This window comes from Callorhinus ursinus, unplaced genomic scaffold, assembly GCF_003265705.2.
Source record: "Callorhinus ursinus isolate GAN/ISIS: 27379988/994484 unplaced genomic scaffold, GSC_fseal_2.0 scaffold19, whole genome shotgun sequence".
Lineage (NCBI taxonomy): Eukaryota > Metazoa > Chordata > Mammalia > Carnivora > Otariidae > Callorhinus > Callorhinus ursinus.
Window position 1 is genome coordinate 2,802,736 of NW_027397081.1, and position 21,678 is coordinate 2,824,413.

The following is a 21,678-nucleotide window of genomic DNA, read 5'->3' on the forward strand; positions in this document are numbered from 1 at the left end:
CAATCAAGAAATGGGCAGAAGACATGAACAGACATTTTTCCAAAGAAGACATCCAAATGGCCAAGAGACACATGAAAAAGTGCTCAACATCGCTCGGCATCAGGGAAATCCAAATCAAAACCTCAATGAGATACCACCTCACACCAGTCAGAATGGCTAAAATTAACAAGTCACGGAACGACAGATGTTGGCGGGGATGTGGAGAAAGGGGAACCCTCCTACACTGTTGGTGGGAATGCAAGCTGGTGCAACCACTCTGGAAAACAGTATGGAGGTTCCTCAAACAGTTGAAATTAGAGGTACCATACGATCCAGCAATTGCACTACTGGGTATTTACCACAAAGATACAAATGTAGGGACCCGAAGGGGTACGTGCACCCCAATGTTTATAGCAGCAATGTCCACAATAGCCAAACTGTGGAAAGAGCCAAGATGTCCATCAACAGAGGAATGGATAAAGAAGAGGTGGTATATATACACAATGGAATATTATGCAGCCATCAAAAGGAATGAGCTCTTGCCATTTGCAACAATGTGGATGGAACTGGAGGGTGTTATGCTGAGGGAAATAAGTCAATCAGAGAAAGACTTGTATCATATGACCTCACTGATATGAGGAATTCTTAATCTCAGGAAACAAACTGAGGGTTGCTGGAGTGGTGGGGTGGTGGGAGGGATGGGGTGGCTGGGTGACAGACATTGGGGAGGGTATGTGCTATGGTGAGCGCTGTGAATTGTGCAAGACTGATGAATCACGGATCTGTACTTCTGAAACAAATAATGCAACATGTGTTAAAAAAAAGAAGAAGAAGATAGCAGGAGGGGAAGAATGAAGGGGAGTAAGTTGGAGGGGGAGACGAACTATGAGAGACGATGGACTCTGGAAAACAAACAGGGTTCTAGAGGGGAGGGGGGAGGGGGGATGGGTTATCCTGGTGACGGGTATTAAAGAGGGCACGTTCTGCGTGGAGCACTGGGTGTTATGCACAAACAATGAATCTTGGAACACTACATCAAAAACTAATGATGTAATGTATGGTGATTAACATAAGAATAAAAAATTATTAAAAAAAAAAGACTTGGCCTAGCAAACCTACATGCCAGTGTGAGTGAAAATATTGGACTGCATGCGTATGAACAGGAAAGTGTATCAGATAAACTTCCCTCAGTGGTTTGCTCAATAGGTTTTGTCTTGTGCTTGCATTTGAAAAATAAGTTGTGTATTTTTGCTATAATTTTCCACTGTTAAGTAAGTTTAAAAGGCCTGCGCGCCTGGGTAGCTCAGTTGGTTAAGCGACTGCCTTCGGCTCAGGTCAGGATCCTGGAGTTCCAGGATCGAGTCCCACATCGGGCTCCTTGCTCAGCAGGGAGTCTGCTTGTCCCTCTGACCCTCCCCCCTCTCATGTGCTCTCTCTCTCAAATAAATAAATAAAATCTTTTTAAAAAAAAGTTTAAAAGGCCTTTTCAGGAAAGAGAAATGTCTGTGAAGAAAGTAGGTGAGTCAATTGGGCACCAAAAAGTCATACATTGGTAGAAAATGTTTTAAGTAGTAAAGTGTGTTGGGAGAGGTGACTACATAAAAGACATAGTCGTGACCATGCACATATTCCCACCTACTCTGTGTAAGAGTTGTTCTCTGCATGAGAAAATAAAGACAACGTATGAAAGTCTTGTTGGTTCTGGAAAATTTCAACACGCTATTTCTACATGGCATAATAATTATGGAAAAAAATCAGAAGTAACTTGCTCAGTACATGGATAATTGCAGTGAGCATAGGATGAGACTGAGCACCACATCTGCACAGCAGAACGTGTCGAATGTATTTGGAAATCAGAATGAGGCCACAGTGGAGGAATAAGGTGATCTAGTGAAGGAACTGAGAATCCGTGAATTCAAGATAGATCATGGGTTAAGGAGCTTCTGTTGATACTCAGGCTGCAGCAGTTCTTTGCTGTGAATTGCAAAATTTTGTTGTTGCTTACTTGAAGCCTCTGGGGAAATGATTGACACAAAGCAAACAAGTCTTCATAAGCAGCCCGAATTTAGTGAGACACGCACAGATCGGCTATAAACCATTATCAACACATAGCAAATTAGTATGGAGAAAGACGTTTTACTCCATGCTCATTGTTGGCATGAGAAAAAAGAAAAGGAAACTCGTGGGTATTACATGTCCCATCTTTACAAGGATCTTAACATTATGCAGACCAGCTAACTGCTGTTGACAGTGAGTTGGGTGATAATATGAGCACTTGAAAAAATTCACTTTCCACAAAGCAATTATAAGTTGAGGCAGCTGTGTAAGCGATCTCAAGCAGAGCTAATGCAAGCTGGTGATCATTTCTGGTATGCCAGTATTTAGTCCAGCCACCCCATCTCTTCCTCGTAGTTTCAAGTGCCAAACAAGAAGAGTGTTCACCAACAGCGTGGAATGGGCACTGTGCACAGGGCGGGCTGTTTCAGCCTCTGTGCACCCAGCGTCCTCTACAGAGGCTGCAGAGAACAGCAGTATGAACTCTGCATCTGTCACAGAGTTTATCAGAGGTTAGAGATTGCTGTGCTAATTTAAGCCTGGAGCCTTTGCGATTTTTCCTCTTTGGTGAGTTAACTGAAACTAGGTCAAGTGGTACCTCACACTAATGGGTATTGAAAGGACGGAATCATCTTCATTTAAGGTAAGGGAGAAATCCACAGACTTGCGGAATGGACACAGGGAACACTTGTTTTTTGTTGTAAGAAAAGTTTCAATCATTCCAGCCACTTTAGTGGGTAAAGAATCCCAAAGAGACAAGAAGCACAGTCTTGTGTTTTATTTCTTCTTTCATTTTCTTTCAGTTCTGTTCCTCCTAGAATTTTGTATAAGGCATAGTTGTAGTAATAATTCTGCAGTTGAAAAATAGCAAGGCACGTTGAAGTCGAAAGAAAAGGAGTAGCGTCCGTTTCCCCAGGTATCCTGCTGGATGGGTGACTGGTAAAACTTTCAATTGCCCTTCTTTGGGGGAAGGTGAGAATGCATTTTAGATTCATGAAAGATGATGTATTACATTAGGCTGGAATTGCTTTATTTTACTTTTGTCTTTGAAGTTTAGCTATGTGAAGAAGGTTCTCTGTGCCAGACAGCCAAAAATAATGCTTGTCAGACAAATAGGTAGAGCATAGTGGACTTTTGTCATGTTCTCTCTGACAAGCATCCAGTCCCCATTTTATGGGTGGGCAACGCCTTACCTGGTGGGTATTAACAGAGACAGAGCCTGCCAGATAGTAGTTTTCTCCGAGCATGAAGTACTGTTTCTGTCCATACAATTCACTGGCTCTGGACTTGGAATTGGGAAACAAAGACAAAGAACCCATCAGGGCAGGGTGCAGCCCTCATAGAAGGGGCGGACCCTTCCTTGAGGTCTGGAGGTCCATTTTCAGCTTCCCCAGGAGAGGTGCTGTAACGGGGGTGCCTGTGTTCCGTGGGGAATGCAGCAGCCTCCTCCTCGTTGGAACCGTATCTTACACCACTCACAAAAATTAACTCAAAACACATGAGACTTAGAGGAACTGAAAACATAAAACTTCTGGAAGAAAATGTAGGAAAAAATCTCCCTGACACTGGTGTTGGCAATGTTTCTTTTTGGATATGACACCAAAAGCACAACAAACAAAAGCAAAAATAAACAAGTTGGAATACATTGAACTACAAAGCTTCTGAACAGCAATAGGAATGACCAACAAAATGAAAAAAATCTATGGAATTGGAGAAATATTTGTAAATAATATATCTGATAAGGGGTTAATATCCAAAATATATAAAGAACTACAACTCAATAGCAACAAGACGAACAAACCAATTTTAAAATGGACAGGGTAACTGAATAGACAGTTTTCTCCTTTTTTTTTTTCCCGAGATTTTATTTATTTGAGAGAAAGAGTGAGCATGAGCAGGGGAGAGGGGCAGAGGGGGAGAAAGAAGCTGACTCGCTGCTGAGCAGGGAGCCCGATGCCGGGCTTGATCCCAGGACCCTGGGATCATGACCTGAGCCGAAGGCAGACCCTCAATTGACTGAGCCACCCAGGCGCCCCAAGAATAGACAGTTTTCTAAAGGAGACATACTGATGGCCAACGGGTACACGATAAAGTGCCCGACGTCATCAGAGAAGTGAAAATCAAAAGCACAATGGGATATCCCCTCACAACTGTTACAGTGACTGTCATCAAAAGTCAAGAGTCAATGAGTGCTGGTGGAGAAAAGGAACCCTCGTGCACTGTCGGTGGGGATGCAAACTGCTATAGCCACTGTGGAAAACAGTGTGCAGGAGCCTCATAAAATTAAAAATAGAAGCACCCTCTGACCCAGCGACCTCGTTTCTATGTATATGTCTAAAGGGTATGAAAACAGGGTCCTGAAGGGGTTTCTGCCCTCTCACGTTCGTTGCAGCGTTATTAACGATAGACAAGATGCGGGAGCAGCCTACATGTCTGGCTGAATGGATGAAGGTGTGATATGTGTATGTGATCTGCAATAAAATATTATGCAGCCAGAAGAAAGAAGGAAAGGAAATCTTGCCATTTGAGAAAACATGGGTGAGCCTTGAAGGCATTATGCTACATAAAATAAGGCAGAGAAAGACAAATATTTTGGGGAGAACCTGAAAAAGCCAGACTCATAGCAACAGAGAGTAGAATGGTGATTGCCAGGGGCTGAGGTCGGAGGAAATGAGAAGATGTTGATCAAAGAGTATAAGCTTCTGTTTCCCTACATGACGGTGGTGGTCTTCTCACAGAATATAAGTGCATCAAATCCATACCCTACACACCTTAAACCTACCCTGTTATGTGTCAGCTGTGTCTAAATAAAGTGGGCAAAAGGCAGATCAGTTAGCAGTGTATTGGATCAGAAAAGGAAACTGCTAAGTGAGTCCAGCTACAATTACTGTAATCCCTCGTAAGGAAAAGGGAAGGGTATCTGAACGCATGACCAAGACTGCAGCTTCTGAGGATGAACATCAGAGGCTGAACACTGATGGGTGAATGAAGTTGAGTAAAATAGTCCAACCAAATAAGAAGACAAGCAAACTGCAAACCACAGGAACTGCTGTGGGTTAGATGCAGTGGTGGTAGAGGGTTGTCAGCATCCAGAGTCACTATAAAGTATCATCTACAAAATCTGGTTATCAGCAACAAAATTATGATACATACAAAGAAACATCAAAGTGTGACCTAATACAAGGATAAAAGCCAGCAACAGACACTGCCTTTGTTAGGGACCCAGTGCCAGAATTAGTGGGAAAAAATTCAAGGCAACTATTATAAATACTTGCAAAGAGTGAAAAGGAAATACGATTAAAGATGTAAGGAGAGGTACAATGGCCATAACACACTAAATTAAAAAATACCATTAAAGAGGAAGAAATTATTTTAAAAAATGGAAATACTGGAGTTGTAAAATACAGTAAACAGAAAGTTCAAGACCGTGACTGAACAGTAAATTTGCGTTGGCAGAGAAAGCATTAGCAAGCCTGTATATGAATATCTGAATCTAAATACGAAGAGCAAAGAGAAAAATAGTAAAGAACAATGAACAGAGCCTCAAGGAAATGTGAGACACCATTAAGTACACTAACGTGCACTTATGGAAACCAGAAAGGGAGAAGAAACATATGAGTAAAAAAAAAAACACTTGAAGAAATAAGGACTAAAAACTCCCCACAGTTGATGAAAAAATATTAAACTGTATATCCAAGAAACTCAAAGAACTCCAAATAAAATAAATGTAAAGGGATCCACAAACAGGCATATCTCAGTAAAAAAGGTTAAGAGACAAAACGAAAACCTTGAAAGCCTTGAGGTGGGGGAGACACCTGTCACATACGAGAAAAGTCCAATAATACATCCCTGTCCTAATTCGCCAGAATATGCAAAGATGCTACCTTAAATGATAAACTTTGCACATTAATCAAGTTAGAGATCTTGAGATGGAAACATTATCTTGGATTATCTGGCTGTGCCCGATGGAATCTGAAGGGTCCTTATAAGAGGAAGGCAGGAGAGTCAGGGTTCGATAGGACTTGTGTCTCCACAAGTAAAAATGGGGATGATATGTTTTGAAGATGCTGTTAAGGGCCACAGACCATGGAATACAAGCAGCACATACAACCTGGAAAAAAGGAAACAGAGTTTTCCCAGAGCCTTCAGAAGGGACACAGACTGTGATATCCACCTCAGACTTTTGACCTCTGGAATTATAGCATAAGAGGTTGAATCAGTAATTTAAAAACTTCCTACAAAAAACAATCTCAGGCATAGATGGCTCTACTGGTGAATTCTACCTAATGTTAAAAGAAGAATTAATACTAATTCTTCACAAAGTCTTCCAAGAATTAAAATAAAACATTAACAGTTTTTATTATTTATTTATTTATTATTTTTTGAAAATTATTTTTTAAGATTTATTTATTTGAGAGAGAGCCCACAAATATGGGGGGTGGGGAAGGGGAGGAGGGAGAAGGAAAAAAATCTTTTGGGCAAAAAATCTGTGGTGAGCACAGAGCCTGATGTGGGGCTTGATCTCAGGACCCTGAGATCACAACCTGAGCCAAAACCAAGAGTCAGAGGCTTATCCAACTGTACCACGCAGGTGCCCCAATATTTTTCATTTAATGAGGCTAATATTACACTGATATCAAAACCATGTAAAAATATCACAATAAAATTATAAACTAGTATCTTTTTTAAAAAAATAGTCACAAAAACCCTTAACAAAATATTAGCAATGCATACTTAGCAACATATATAAATGATTATATATGTGTATAACCAAGTGTGATTTTCATAGGAATGTAACATTGTTTGAACATATGAAATTTAATTAATGTAATGCACAATAGTAATAGGTTAACATACAGAAACCACAGTTATGTCAGTAGATTGAGAAAATGTATTTGTCACAATGTAACACTTTAATGATAAAAATACTCAATAATCTAGAAATAGAAGGGACCTTCTTCAGCCTGATAAAGGATATCTATGAAAAACCCACAGCTAATGTCTTTCTTAATTCTGAAATACTGAATGTTTTCTCCATAAAACTGGGAAAGATAAGGATCTTTGCTCTCCCCACTTCTATTCAGCATTCTACTAAAGGTTTTGGTCTGGTTGGATAGGCAAGAAAAAGAAATGAAGGTCATCTGCTTTGAAAGAAGAAAGAAGTAAAACTAGCTCTTTTTGACAATGGATATATCTTTGGAAAACTTGAGGAACTCACCAGAAATCCATACAAAATACTAAGTGAATTCAGCTGGGTTGCAGGATTCAGGATCTATATGCAGAAATTCAATTATATTTCTATGACCATTCTGAAAAGTAACTCATAATTTTATTTACAATAGCACCACAGTGAACAAAACAATTAGGTAAAAAATTAAGGAAGAAAGTGCAAGATTTATACACTAAAAGCTACATAGCATTATTGAAAGAAATGAAAAAAGATCTGAATAAATTAAAAGACAGACTGTGATTATCGATCAAAAGATTTGATATTGCTAAGATGTTAGTACTTCCAAAATTGATCTACAAATTCACTACAATCCCTATTAAAAACCCAGCTAGCATTTATTCAGAAATTGACAAACTGATTTTAGGTTAATGTAAAAATGTAAGGGTTTCAAAATAGTGAAAATAATCTCGAGAGGAACCAAGTCGGAGAGCACACATTTCCTGATTTTAAAACATACTAGAAAACTGCAGTAATCAGTACTATATTGTACTGACCTAAGGATAGACATATAGATTGATGGAATAGGATTACGAGCTGAGAAGTAAACTTGTACATTTATTTATTTTTTAAAGATTTTATTTATTTATTTGAGAGAGAGAGAATGAGAGATAGAGAGCACGAGAGGGAAGAGGGTCAGAGGGAGAAGCAGACTCCCCACTGAGCAGGGAGCCCGATGCGGGACTCGAGGATCATGACCTGAGCCGAAGGCAGTCACTTAACCGACTGAGCCACCCAGGCGCCCCAACCTTTGCATTTATGATCAGTTGTTTTTCAACAAGGAACCCAGATAATTCAGTGCAAAAAATACTCTTTTCAATACATGGTAGCAGGACAGCTGGATATCTACATGTAAAAGAGTGAGGTTGAACCTCTGCTTCACATCATTCCCCAAAATTTACTCACTCTGGATTATAAGACTAAAATGTAGGAGCTCAAACTGTAAAACCCGTAGAGAAAAACACAGGAGTAAACCTTTGTGAACTTGGGTTAGGCACTGACAACACTAAAAGCTGAAGTGACCAAAAAAAAAAAAAAATAGCAGAGTTGTACTACATTAAATTTTAAGACTTTTGTAGTGCAAAGGCTACCATAAAAAAAGTGAAAAGACAGGGGCACCTGGGTGGCTCAGTTCTCAGGATCCTGGGATCGAGCCCCATGCTGGGCTCCACGCTCAGCGTGGAGGCTGCTTGAGATTCTGTCCCTCTGCCCCTCCCTCCACTCGCTCGTGCTCTATCTTTCTCTCTCTCTCTCTAAAATAAATAAAATCTTTAAAAGAATCATACATCTGATAAGGGAGTTATGTCTAAACTGTATGAAGAAGTCTTACATCTCAATAACAAAAAATATCAGTGATCCAATTAAAAATGGGATTAAAGGATCTGAGTAGATATTTCTCCAAAGAAGATTTATAAATGGCCAATAAGCCCATGAAAAATTGTTCAAAATCATTAGCCATTAGAGAAATGCACATCAAAACCACAATCAGATACCACTTCATGCCTACAGGGATAGCTATAATTTAATAGCTAATCAAAAGTATTGATAAGGAGGTACAAAACTTGGGCCCCTCATGTGTCACTGGTAGAGTGTAAAATGGTGTAGCTACTTTGGACAACATGCTGCCATTTCCTCAGAAAGTTAAATAAAATGTAAAGTTACCATAGGACTCAGAAATCCTACTGCTAGATATATACCCAAGACAAATGAAAGTAAAATGAAAATACATCACACAAAAATTTGTACACAAATGTTTATAACAGCATTATTAATAATAACCAAAAAGTAGAACCAATGAAAATGTCTATTAACTGATTTATGGATAAACAAAATGGGGTGTATGCAGAGGAGTATCATTTGGCCACAAAAAGGAATGAAGTACTGATACATGCTAAAACATGGATGAACATTATAAACATTATAGTTATAAACATTATAGGGCGCCTGGGTGGCTCAGTTGGTTAAGCGACTGCCTTCGGCTCAGGTCATGATCCTGGAGTCCCGGGATCGAGTCCCGCATCGGGCTCCCTGCTCAGCAGGGAGTCTGCTTCTCCCTCTGACCCTCCCCCCTCTCATGTGCTCTCTCTCTCTCTCATTCTCTTTCTCTCAAATAAATAAAATAAAAAAAAAAGATTATAGTAGGTGAAAGAGGCCAGTCCCAAAAGACCACATGTTGTATGACCCCATTTGTAGGAAATGTCCAGAATGAGCAAATCTATAGAGACTGAATATGTATTATTAGTTGCCCAGGGCTGTGGGTGAGGAGGAGGAGGACAAATGCAGAGTGAATGTTAATGGGTGTGGGATTGATTGATTGATATTTGGTGGGATTTATTTTTAATGTTTTTTAAAATGTCTTAAATTGGTTATGGTGGTGGTTGCACAATTTTGTGAGCATACTATGAAAAATGAAATGTATACTTGGATGAATTTTGTGGCATATAAATTATATCTCAATAACACTGTTTTTTAAAAAATGGCATTGGTCCGGCAACCTCTAGCAATTTCTTTCCAATAAAATACCCATGAAGACAGAAAAATATGAAAGCAAGAACTGAAGGTCAACAGGTTGTCAAAATTAAGGAGCAATATCCAATAAATGAAACTGAAGAGAAACTGTATTTAAAACAAAATACACGCATGCTGAGCCAAGTTAAAAATAGCAGAGGTGGCTGACCACCCCTAAACCTTCCCTAAATAGGTAGGTATACCCTCCATCATTTTTCACTTATTTGAACCCTGGGTTGAAAAGTAATTTTGTGTCAACCTTGAAACAGCAACTGCCCTGCCTTATAGATACTTGTTTTCCTAAGCCTTTTTAGTCTTTCGTCAATATTTTTTTCTTTATTTTCATCAGAAATTGGAAATACTCAGAAAATCAGCCAGGATGGATTTAGGGAGGAAGTCATGGTGGGGAATTATGTCTTGCAGCCGCAAAAATCCTAGTTAAGAGTAGGTGAGAATCTTGTTATTTCTCATGAACTGTATCTATTTAGAGCAAAAGCAGGTCAGAAAGTGAGACTAGAAAAATGTGCCATCTCAGACCGGCATATTCACATGGATTAAATTTGGCCAGATATGGAAATTGGACCAGGAGCTTTGCAAATGGAACTGCCATCCTGCTGAGACTATGAAAGCAGAATGCAGACAGCATCCACATTGCCAGAGAGGGAGTCCAAGGCTGTGCTGCAGTCAAATGAACACATTTAGCTTCTTATTAACAAATAAAACTGTAGAGTCATCTCACTTTTCATGGTTAAAGGTTACATTCTTGGAAGATTTTTAAAAATATATATATAAATAATAGAGCATCTGACTATCTCAAAGAGCTTTCATTCCTTTTAATACATTTGAAGAAAATACTAATGTATTATCAAGAAACAGAGTATTTTATGTGGAAAACCCAAAAGACTGCACCCCAAAACTGCTATAACTCATACAGGAATTCAGCAACATGGCAGGATATGAAATCAGTACACAGAGGTCAGTTGCATTTCTATACACTAACAATGAAACAGAAGAAAGAGAAATTAAGGAATTGATCCCATTTACAATTGCACCAAAACCCATAAGATACCTAGGAATAAACCTAACCAAAGAGGTAAAGGATCTGTACTCTAAAAACCACAACACACTTATGAAAGAAATTGAGGAAGACACAAAGAAATAGAAAAACATTCCATGCTCATGGATTGGAAGAATAAATATTGTTAAGATACCTATGCTACCCAGAGCAATCTACACATTCAGTGCAATCTCTATCAAAATGCCATCAACATTTTTCATGAGCTGGAAGAGAAAATCCTAAGTTTTATATGGAACCAGAAAAGACCTTGAATAACCAGAGGAATGTTGAAAACCAAAGCTGGTGGCATCACAACACCAGACTTTAAACTATATTACAAAGCTGTAATCATCAAGACAGTATGGTCTTGGTACAAAAACAGACACATAGATCAATGGAATAGAATAGAGAGCCCAGAAATGGACCCTCAACTCTGTGGTCAACTAATATTCCCCAAAGCAGGAAAGAATATCCAATGGAAAAAGGACAGTCTCTTCAAAAATGGTGCTGGGAAAATTGGACAGCCACATGCAGAAAAATGAAACTGGACCATTTTCTTACACCATACACAAAGTTAAAAATGGATGAAAGACCTCAATGTCAGACAGGAATCCATCAAAATCTTAAAGAAGAACACAGGCAGCAACCTCAAATGCAGCAACTTCTTGCTAGCCACATCTCCAAAGGCAAGGAAACAAAAGCGAAAAGAGCTATTGGGAATTCATCAGGATAAAAAGCTTCTGTACAGCAGAGGAAACAGTCAACAATACTAAAAGGCAACCTGTGGGATGGGAGAAGATATTTGCAAATGACTTATTGGATAAAGGGCTAGTATCCAGAATCTATAAAGAACTTATCAGACTCAACACTCAGAAAACATATAATCCAGTCAAGAAATGGGCAGACGACATGAACAGACATTTCTCCAAAGAAGACATACAAATCAAATGGCCAACAGACACATGAAAAAATGCTAAACACACTTGGCATCAGGGAAACACAAATAAAAACCACAATGAGATACCACCTAACACCTGTCAGAATGGCTAAAATTTAACAAGACAGGAAACAACAAATGTTGGTGACAATGTGGAGAAAGGGGAACCCTCCTACACTTCTGGTGGGAATGCAAGCTGGTGCAGCCACTCTGGAAAACAGTATGGAGGTTCCTCAAGACATTAAAAATAGAGCTACCCTATGACCCAGCAATTGCACTACTAGATATTTACCCCAAAGATACAAATGTAGTGATACAAAGGGGCACCTGCACCCTAATGTTCATAGCAGCAATGTCCGCAACAGCCAAACTGTGGAAGGAGCCGAGATGCCCTTCAACAGATGAATGGATAAAGAAGGTGTGGTCCATACATACAATGGACTATTACTCAGCCATCAGAAAGGATGAATAGTTACATTTGCATCGACATGGATGGAACTGGACAGTATTAGGCTGAGTGAAATAAGTCAGTCAGAGAAAGACAATTATCATAGGGTTTCACTCATACGTGGAACATAAGGAATAGTGCAGAGGACCACAGGGGAAGGGAGGGAAAACTGAAGGGGGAGACACCAGAGAGGGAGACAAACCACGAGAGACTCTTAACTCTAGGAAACAAACGGAGGGCTGCTGGAGGGGATGGGTGGTGGAGGGATGGGTCACTGGGTGATGGGCATGAAGGAGGGCAGTGATGTGATGAGCACTGGGTGTTGCATAAGACTGATGAATCACTGAACTCTACCTCTGAATCTAATAATACATTATATTTTAATTAATTGAATTTAAATTTAAAAAAAGAAACAGAAGATAGGTTTAAACTTTGTTCTCCAGGGATTTAATTACAATTCTCTTTTTTGTTGTTGCTGTTCTTTTTTGAGTGCAAGTGTCCATGCACGTAAGTGGGGGAGGGGCAGAGGAAGAGAGAGAATCACAAGTAGACTCCCCGCTGAGCACAGAGCCAGAAACAGGGCTCAGTCTCAGGACCCTGAGATCATAACCTGAGCTGAAACCAAGTCCGAAACCTGACTGACTGAGCCCCCCATGCACCCCCAATTCTCCTCTTTTTAAATAACGTTCAGCAATACAGTAAATTAAGGACCACATTAGTTAACATAATGGACATAAGATAATGGACATGGCTTAAATTTTTTTTTTAAAGATTTTATTTATTTATTTGAGAGAGAGAATGAGATAGAGAGAGAGAGCATGAGATGGGGGAGGGTCCAAGGGAGAAGCAGACACCCTGCTGAGCAGGGAGCCCAATGCGGGACTTGATCCCGGGACTCCAGGATCATGACCTGAGCCGAAGGCAGTCGCTTAACCAACTGAGCCACCCAGGCGCCCCGGACATGGCTTAAATTTTAAAATTACTTTTTCACTTTTGATTGGAAATTATATATATTTGTTATATAGTGTTATAACTGGAAGTTATTTTAGTGTTTTTGTGGTTCAAATATCCTTTCACAGAAAATTAACTGTGTAAATTATTTGTATAATCAAATAACAAAGGCTAATACTGCTCCCCAAAAAAAGGTGGTTTGAATTTCGATGTGGCACTTCTTTCTGCATCCAGCATCTCCTAAGCAATAGTAAAATTGGTTAAGAGTGGCACTTGGCCCATCCTCATGGTCAATAAATTTATTTTGAATATTGAAAACATTTCAAATGTATTAGGGGATATGGCTTAGTTTAAGAATTTTTTGGTGAATGTCTTTAAGTAAAAATTACTGGTAACACTAATGTTTTTGTCTTCATAAAGCAACATTCTCATTCGAGTTTGCTTACAATTGGTAGTACACATTGCTTATACTCTGGATGTTGATTAGAAATATAAAACAAAAGCAGCATAAATCCATATAGATTCTCCTTCACTCGTGTGTTTGAAAATCACTTATTGGAGACTCATTCTTTTGGTAATATAACTATCACACAAATGGTAGGAGTCCAGAAGGCCACTCTTGGACTTACAGAGCCCTTCAGGGACATCACCTTTGCTTGGTCAGGGTCAGGATCTCCTGTTCTCATACAGAAAGCCTAGCCCGGTGTCTGCATTTTTCTGAAAATAAAAGTGCTCAAGTGTGTGGCCAGTAGACAGCTCCAGAAGCAGAAGATATTTCATCCAGCTCTAGGCTCAGAATCCATTCTGAAAATCAGATAAGCAGTGAACGTGGATCCTCTTAATTCCTGTATCTGACCCTTCAGGGTAGAAGTGAGATTTCTCAAGCACGTTCTATTGGCCTTCAGGGCCACCTGACTCACTCTGCATCACCAAGAAATGCCATGACTTCACTTGGGCTAGAGCAAAACCTATACTACAGCTAAAACTTCTGTAACATCTCTTATATTCAGGATATTGTTCTAAGCAATTTTCAAACTTTAGCCGAGTTACTCAACACTATACTATGAGGTAGGTCCTTCTTATTCCTCTCATTTTATAGCTGAGAAAAACAAAGTGAAACACAGAGGTTGAGTAACGTGTCGTGTTTTGATTCCAGGTCCTCAGGGCGGTGGCCTTCTGCTTTAAACCGTCATATCATGTGCTCCTGCCTCCGCAGCTGTGACCTGTCTTGCATGCAGAGTGGTGGGGGGCTGTGGTGAAGTGAGCCAGACTGAATTCAACCAGTGCCCTCCCTCGAGAGTCTGCCTTGGCAACTAGAAACAAATTGTTGGAAATCGTGCATTTTAGCAGTTCTTTTTGACTTCCTGTGATTGCAGAAAGAAAAGGCAATATTGCATGTTTTTTTGTTTGTGAATGTGTGTTTCCTGTAAGATGAGAAAGCATGGGGAAGATCCATGTTTTATATCTCATTTTGGCAAGCTTCTTTCTGTCATTTTTCTATTCACTTCAAAGTGAAGACAGCATAAAAATGGAGAAATCATTTGTCAGGTGATCCTAGCACCACAGCTTTTATTTTCATTCTTTTCTTAATTTTTTCCAAAATATTTTTTTATTTTATTGACCCTCCACAACTCCATTTATTCCAAAATGAAGATTTTCCAGCACTTTTAACTATTTTGTATGGAATATTTAAAACCTTTTTCAAAATAATACATGAGTTATATATATTTTAAAACAGTCCTGAACTCATTGAAAAAAAAGTCTTTACAGCTTATGTTTGCAGGCAGGACAGTTTTTGTGTGAGAGAAATACATAAACATATTTAGTACACAAGTCTAATTCTGTGAATAATTCTGACACATTTTTTTGGGTACCTGGAATGAATGATGCCTAAAGTCCCGATACAGATAAGAAAAAACTCAGAAAATGTGGGTAAAATATGTTTAAGGCATCAGATTTATTTCCTACAACCAGTATATCCTCATACATATAACTAGAATATGTGATAAATGATTTTGATAGTTTGAATTTAAGTGAGTCCTAATTTGTCTTATATTTGACCTATCTTATTATTTAGAACATAATGGTAACCATTATTCCAGGAAGTGGCCAAAGGATGAGAAATTTTGGAAATCATTGTAGTATTTTCTAGTATGCAACTCCTTAACCAAAATTCTCATAGTCGCCACAATGATATATAAGAATCCCAGACTTAGTATCACTTTGAGCTATCATTTAGTGATGTCCATCTCAAATGGCATTCCCAAACTCAGAATCTTAAGAGTAGAGGAGCAGCCCCAAAGTACTAAAAAATTACTTTCTTACCTCAAGGACTAGGCAAGAAATGCTTTCTCTGGAGTATTGAAAAGTTCATCTTAAACATATCTGATCCTGCAGAGATACTTAGGGTATTCTAGAAACCTGGCAATGAAGACTGAGGGAATCCCTTAGCTCTTCAAACTCCTCTAACATTTCCAGAGCCCCTTTACCCCCCATGATTCATGGGGATAATATCCCTTTGAAAAATAGAAGGTTTGACTCTATATTCTGGAAGGCAATGCCGTTTCAGGTTTCAATGCTATTGTTTGGAAAATGCCTGGAGGCAACTACAAATCTTTCTCTAAGTAATTTGAATAAATGTTGCATATGGTCATGGGTGATTATTTTGCCTCTGACCAGAAAACAGTAAATAGAGTCTAAAAAAGAACAATGTAAAAAAATTCCAATATTATATAGAAAGTGATATAAAGTTTGACATAAGTCAAATTTAAGGTGATTACCATTTGATTATTTAGAAGCACAAAGTTATAAAAGCAAAAAACAAAAACCAGCCTATTGGCCAGAATAGAGCATACATTTCAGTGATGCTGTAAAAAAGATAAAGAAAAGGAATCCAATGACCAACAGAACTGTTGTAAGGTTGGCTTCTTGAGACTCAAAGCAGATCAGAACAAATCAGGGCGGTTCAAATATCCAGATGTTCTTTACCGCATGAGCTTAAACTTCCCAAGGTGGTAGCCCAGAGTATCCCTTGGGTCCCATATTTTGCCACAGACAAGACAATATTATCAGTGATGAGGACAGCCACTTTATTAATGCCCATAGAGTACTTCCTGCACCACTGTTTCTGACTATGGAATATCTGGTCAGGTACACATAGTTGCTGGAATAGTTAGCTAGCACTCTGACCTGAGGTGACCAAGACTTAGAACTCACCTCATCTATAAAGAAAGCTTTGCTCTGCTTCTTGACCCCTCACACCTCAGGATACCTTCAGTTCTAGCCAGTGGTCAAGCAGATTTGTATCCTTGGAGTTTAAGTTAAGATGTTATAGATAATTAAAAAATCATTCCCATGCTCTGTGGAGAAATGCTATCTCATATTCCTTTTTAGCTGGGTCAGGAGCATTTTCTTAGTACTCACAAAAGTTGTGTTAGTAAGCCAAAGAGTGATTGTGATGCATTTGATTAAATCAAAAGAATATATGTATCTTAAGAGAAAATTATAGAAAGAGTGGTTGCAACCATAAGAAGCTACACTAAATATTGTTTCTTAAATGCACGTTAGATTTCATTACAAGGCAAGACCAAGTTTGATTTTAAATCTAATGAACTTGAGCTTTCTGCCAGTATGAGTCATTTTAGCAGCACACCTGAATGCACAATGTGCAGCCATGTCGGATTCTGATAGATTAGTAGGCAGTGGGAATACTCAGGCTTGATTAAGCTGGGTGATTGCAAATTCCTATTCCTGATATCTTAAGTTCTGTGCCTTACAGGAAAATCATTCTACTTAAGAAGAGAATGAAATGGTATTTTAATTAAGTGCTCAAAACAGCTAATTTATAGCTAATACTTAATTTTATGTCATAGAGATTTCTTGTTTATATATTTTCCTTCCCAAAAATACCTCCAAAGCAGTGTTTTTGAAAGTGGTCTACTGAGTGCAGGTGAAGTACAGTAATTCATAATTAAAAAAGTAAAAATCCAATACCTATCAAGATTCACTTCAGCCTAAAGGCATGGGGAATCTTTAGATATTTCCCCTTGTCTGGACACCAATTTTGGTATTTCATTATAATTTTTGTTGAGATTTTTCAGTTGTGTAACCATAGAAAAGTGATGTCTATTTGAGACGTAAATCCAAACACCTTAATTACTAGAGCTCCTGAGAGCAAAAATTGAGAGAAAGCCAAAAAGAAGGTCATGGGGTGTGGCCTGGGTGGCACATTTGGTTGGGCATCTGACTTTTAGTTTTGGGTCAGGTCATGATCTCAGGGTTGTGAGATCGAGCGTGGTGTAGGCTCTGCGCTCAGCATGGAGTCTGCTTAAGATTCTCTCTTCCCTCTACTCCTTCCCCCACCCCCACACTGTCTCTCTCTAAAATAAAATAAATAAATAAAATCTTAAGAAGGGAAAATTGGAAGAACTTGTTATTAATCATGATTATTTTTCTATTCTTTGCATGAACAACACAATCAGGAAGGAGTTGTTGTTACTAGATTATGATCACTTCCTGTAAAGGTCTGCATCTTACTCACTTTTGGGTCCACAAGGTTCAACACAGCATCTAAAAATGCTTGCAAGATTTTTCTTTTCACTGTGAACTTTTACTAGAAGACCACCATTCAGAAGTTTAAGAGCTTATCTAAGATTTATTTCATTCTGGTTTCGCATGACATTTGGAATTTGTAGCTGTTCTTAATCTTGGATTCATAGATACCTGGGGTCCATGCCCGGAGACTGATTCAGGCCTGGATAAAGCCTGGGCATCACTGTGTTTGGTGAATCTCATATGCAGCAGGTGGGAAAACCATTGCTACTCCCCAAGAGCACTGCCTCTCAAATTGTAAGGCGAATGCAAGTCATCTGGGGATGTTAATAAAACGTAAACTCAGACATAGGATGTCTGGAGCAGCGCCTGACATTTTTTATTATTAACAAATATCCAAACGATGATGATGCTAAGGGGGACCAATCGTTCTGGTTTGCCTGGGATATGGGACTTTCATTGACAAACTGAGAATGTCTTGAGAAAATTGGGATAGTTGGTAAACTCGTTGTGGGTCCCTGGACTGCATTTTATATAGTAAGGCCCTAGAGTACAAGTTCTCAAGTTTACTGTGCTTCAGAATCACCCAGAAGGCTTCCTGCAACTCAGATTGCTGCTTTATCTTCTCTCAAAACTTCTCCTTCTATAGGTCTGGGGGCTTGGGGGTCCAGCCTGGGATTTAAAAAAGCACCCCATGTGATTTCAATGTTCAGTCTAGGCTGAGATTCGTGGTGAATGCACATATTATCATTATCTGCAGCTCAAATATAAACTAATTTTTGTGTATTTGATGTTTATGTTTATTCATGCCATTCTCTTTTCTATCAACACAGAATATCATGAATGACTGAGCGAAGGCATTGAAAGTTTGAATCCGCAGTGAGCTATTTCTTTTTCCTGGATGTTCCCATTACCAGAGTCCTGAAGAAGGAAGGACGTGAATAGGATTTATAATTTTCCCACTTGGGAGCAGTCTGTGCCTCTGTCTCTCCAGACTTTCAGTCCCCCCGACAGGGCGAGTGGGGGCAGGGCTGCCCTCAGAGCAAAGCCAGTCTCTTCGGCTCACTCTTCCTGCGACTCCCTCCCTTTCCTTCTTTCCTCTCTGTGTGTCTGTCTGTCTGTCTCTCTCTACCTCTAGACTTCTAACAACTACCACCATCACCACCACCGCTTGTTCACTGGAAGAAATCCTTTGAACGTTATCTTGCTGGTTTTGGTTTTGCTTTTCTTGACTTGCTCGTTTGTTTTGGGGGTGACTCCATCTTTCAGGAGCCCTCTGTCCTTCGTTTTTCAATCTCAGCTGAAGTCCCGTCGGCCCGCAGGCCTAGTTCTGTTGAAGCGTACACTTGAGTAGCTTTCTGAGCGTCCACATGTGAAAGGCAAGTTTCTTTTGGGTATTGCTTGTTTGAAAGAGCTTAGGTTTACCAGCTTAGGAGAATAGGATTCTAGGTTGAAATTCCTTTTTTCACATCTATTGAAGGAAAATTCTAAATTCCATTAAATTATAGCTACCACTGCTTTTGAGGAATGTATTCATTGCCATTCTGTGTCTTAAGTTTAGTAAATGAGAACACTTTTTTCTCTTATTCAGCTTTTTTTTTAAAGATTTTATTTATTTATTTGAGAGGGAGAGAGAGTGTGAGCAGGTGCAGGAGCAGAGAGGCAGGCAGTGGGAGAGAGAGAGAGAAGCAGGCTCCCCGCTGAGCGGGGAGCCAGATGTGGGGCTCAATCCCAAGACCCTGAGATCATGACCTGAGCCAAAGTTAGACACTTCAGCGACTGAGCCATCCAGGTGCCCCCCTTTTTGGGCTTTAAAAGATACTTTTAATCTGATGTTTCAAAATCCCTTTATGAGGTGTTTGTGTGTTGCTCATCTTGGCATACAACATGCTAGGCATGCAGTGGAGGCTCAGTCTGGAAATGTAAGCCCCACAATTCTGGGACGTTTTCTTACCTTTATTTTTAAAAATTTCTTCCTTTTGCGGCGCCTGGGTGGCTCAGTTGGTTAAGCAACTGCCTTCGGCTCAGGTCATGATCCTGGAGTCCCGGGATCGAGTCCCGCATCGGGCTCCCTGCTCGGCGGGGAGCCTGCTTCTCCCTCTGACCCTCCCGCCTCTCATGTGCTCTCTCTCTCTCTCAAATAAATAAATAAATAAATAAAATCTTAAAAAAACTATTTATAAAAAAAATTTCTTCCTTTTACTAAAATGTTGCACTCTGTGGACTGAGTCTCTTTCTTGTATTTTTTTTTTTTACTCATTTTTTTTCAATCAGCTTTACTTTTATTTTACTCTCATGGAGAGTTACTCAAATTTATTTCCTGTTTCTTATGGTAAAATTTCTATTTCTACTATCATATTTCCCATAGATTATTTTTCAAATTCTTTGAATAGTCCATCTTTTACTATCCTTTTCTTGCTTCACAAATAAAATGTTTTTAAACTTTTTTAGGAAATTAATTATAGTACCAAGGCATTTGCCTCATAAACTCTGTGACACCATAATTTATACTTTCGGTCTTCCTATTATTTTAAATCTTCCTTCTTTCACATTTGAGGTCTTCCCTGCAAATATCTTGTTATTCCCTTATTTAAAAGTGGGGCATCAACACGTATTGGAAGTCTTTCAGATGTGGTGGAGGGAGAGGGATAAACATATTGGCAGCTGGGATTCAACATAGCACAGTTAGGTGAGACCCAAGCTGTTGTATCAGGATTGGCAGATCTCATAGATCGGGCTGATCCATGTTCTCCAGAGATAAATCATAGTCTCCTGGTCTAGGGGATACACTGAGCTTCTGATTAGGTATATGACTGCTGCTGTCCCCTGTGCCTGTGGTATCTCTGAGCCCAGACCTGCTCCAGCTCAACCACTTTAGAGATGAAGCTTCCATTCTTCTGCTGGATTTGAGGAAAGTCTGAGGACTGAAAAATCTTTACACAACAAACAAGTAAAGAGGGCGCCTGGGTGGCTCAGATGGTTAAGCATCTGCCTTCAGCTCAGGTCATGATCCTGGAGTCCTGGGATCGAGTCCCGCATCGGGCTCCCTGCTCGGCGGGAGCCTGCTTCTCCCTCTGCTTCTCTCTCTCTCTCTCTCCCTCTGTCTCTCATGAATAAATAAATAAAAATCTTTAAAAAAAAAAAAACAAGTAAAGAATAAACAAACCAAAAACTTTTCAGCCAGTCCTCTGTGTATGTTGCCTAACTCCATACCTTTTTCTCCTGAGATATCTGCTGACTCGCATTTCTGAGCTTTTCTAGGACTCAGGAGCATGGATCAGTTAGCTTCTCCTTGGTTCCTGCTCAGGCGAGGGCAAGTTTCACTTTTCTTTGTCTGCCAGTTTGGGTGTCCCTTCCTGTTTACTTTCCATCTTCCAAAAGTGTGCTGTTTTATTTTACGTTCTCTTTTTTCCTTTGATTGTGTTTTTTTAAATGTCTTTATTAACATGGCAGTGTGGTTTTTAGAAAGGAGTTGAGGTACTGCACATCTCCATCTGCCACATTTAATAAGACAAGCTGAACCCCTCTAATTTGCTCTTGCACAAAGTGGCGGTAAGGCAAGGCTTACCATTTTCCCCTCCTTGGAAAGAAGTATCATCATCACCTCATTGACTGTCCTCCTTAGTAGGAAAAGCTGAGACAAGAATGAGGCTTACAGGAAACAAGGCTATTTAGTCTTACCTAGCCTAAGAAAAAGTTGTCCTTCTGATGCACACACTTCTCGCTTAGCAGGGTTTACCGTTAATGTTTGAGGCCAGTGGTCCAACTGGGAATTAAATCATTGTCCTCTGGGTACATAATGTTTCTGGAATATTGAGAAATAGGAAAATTAATAGATAAAATTATTATTGACAGCATTGGGTATTTTATATATATATGTATATGTATACACACACGTATATATACTATTAACATATATAAAAGTGTATAAATATGTTGTATATAGTCTTATAGATCTGTATTTG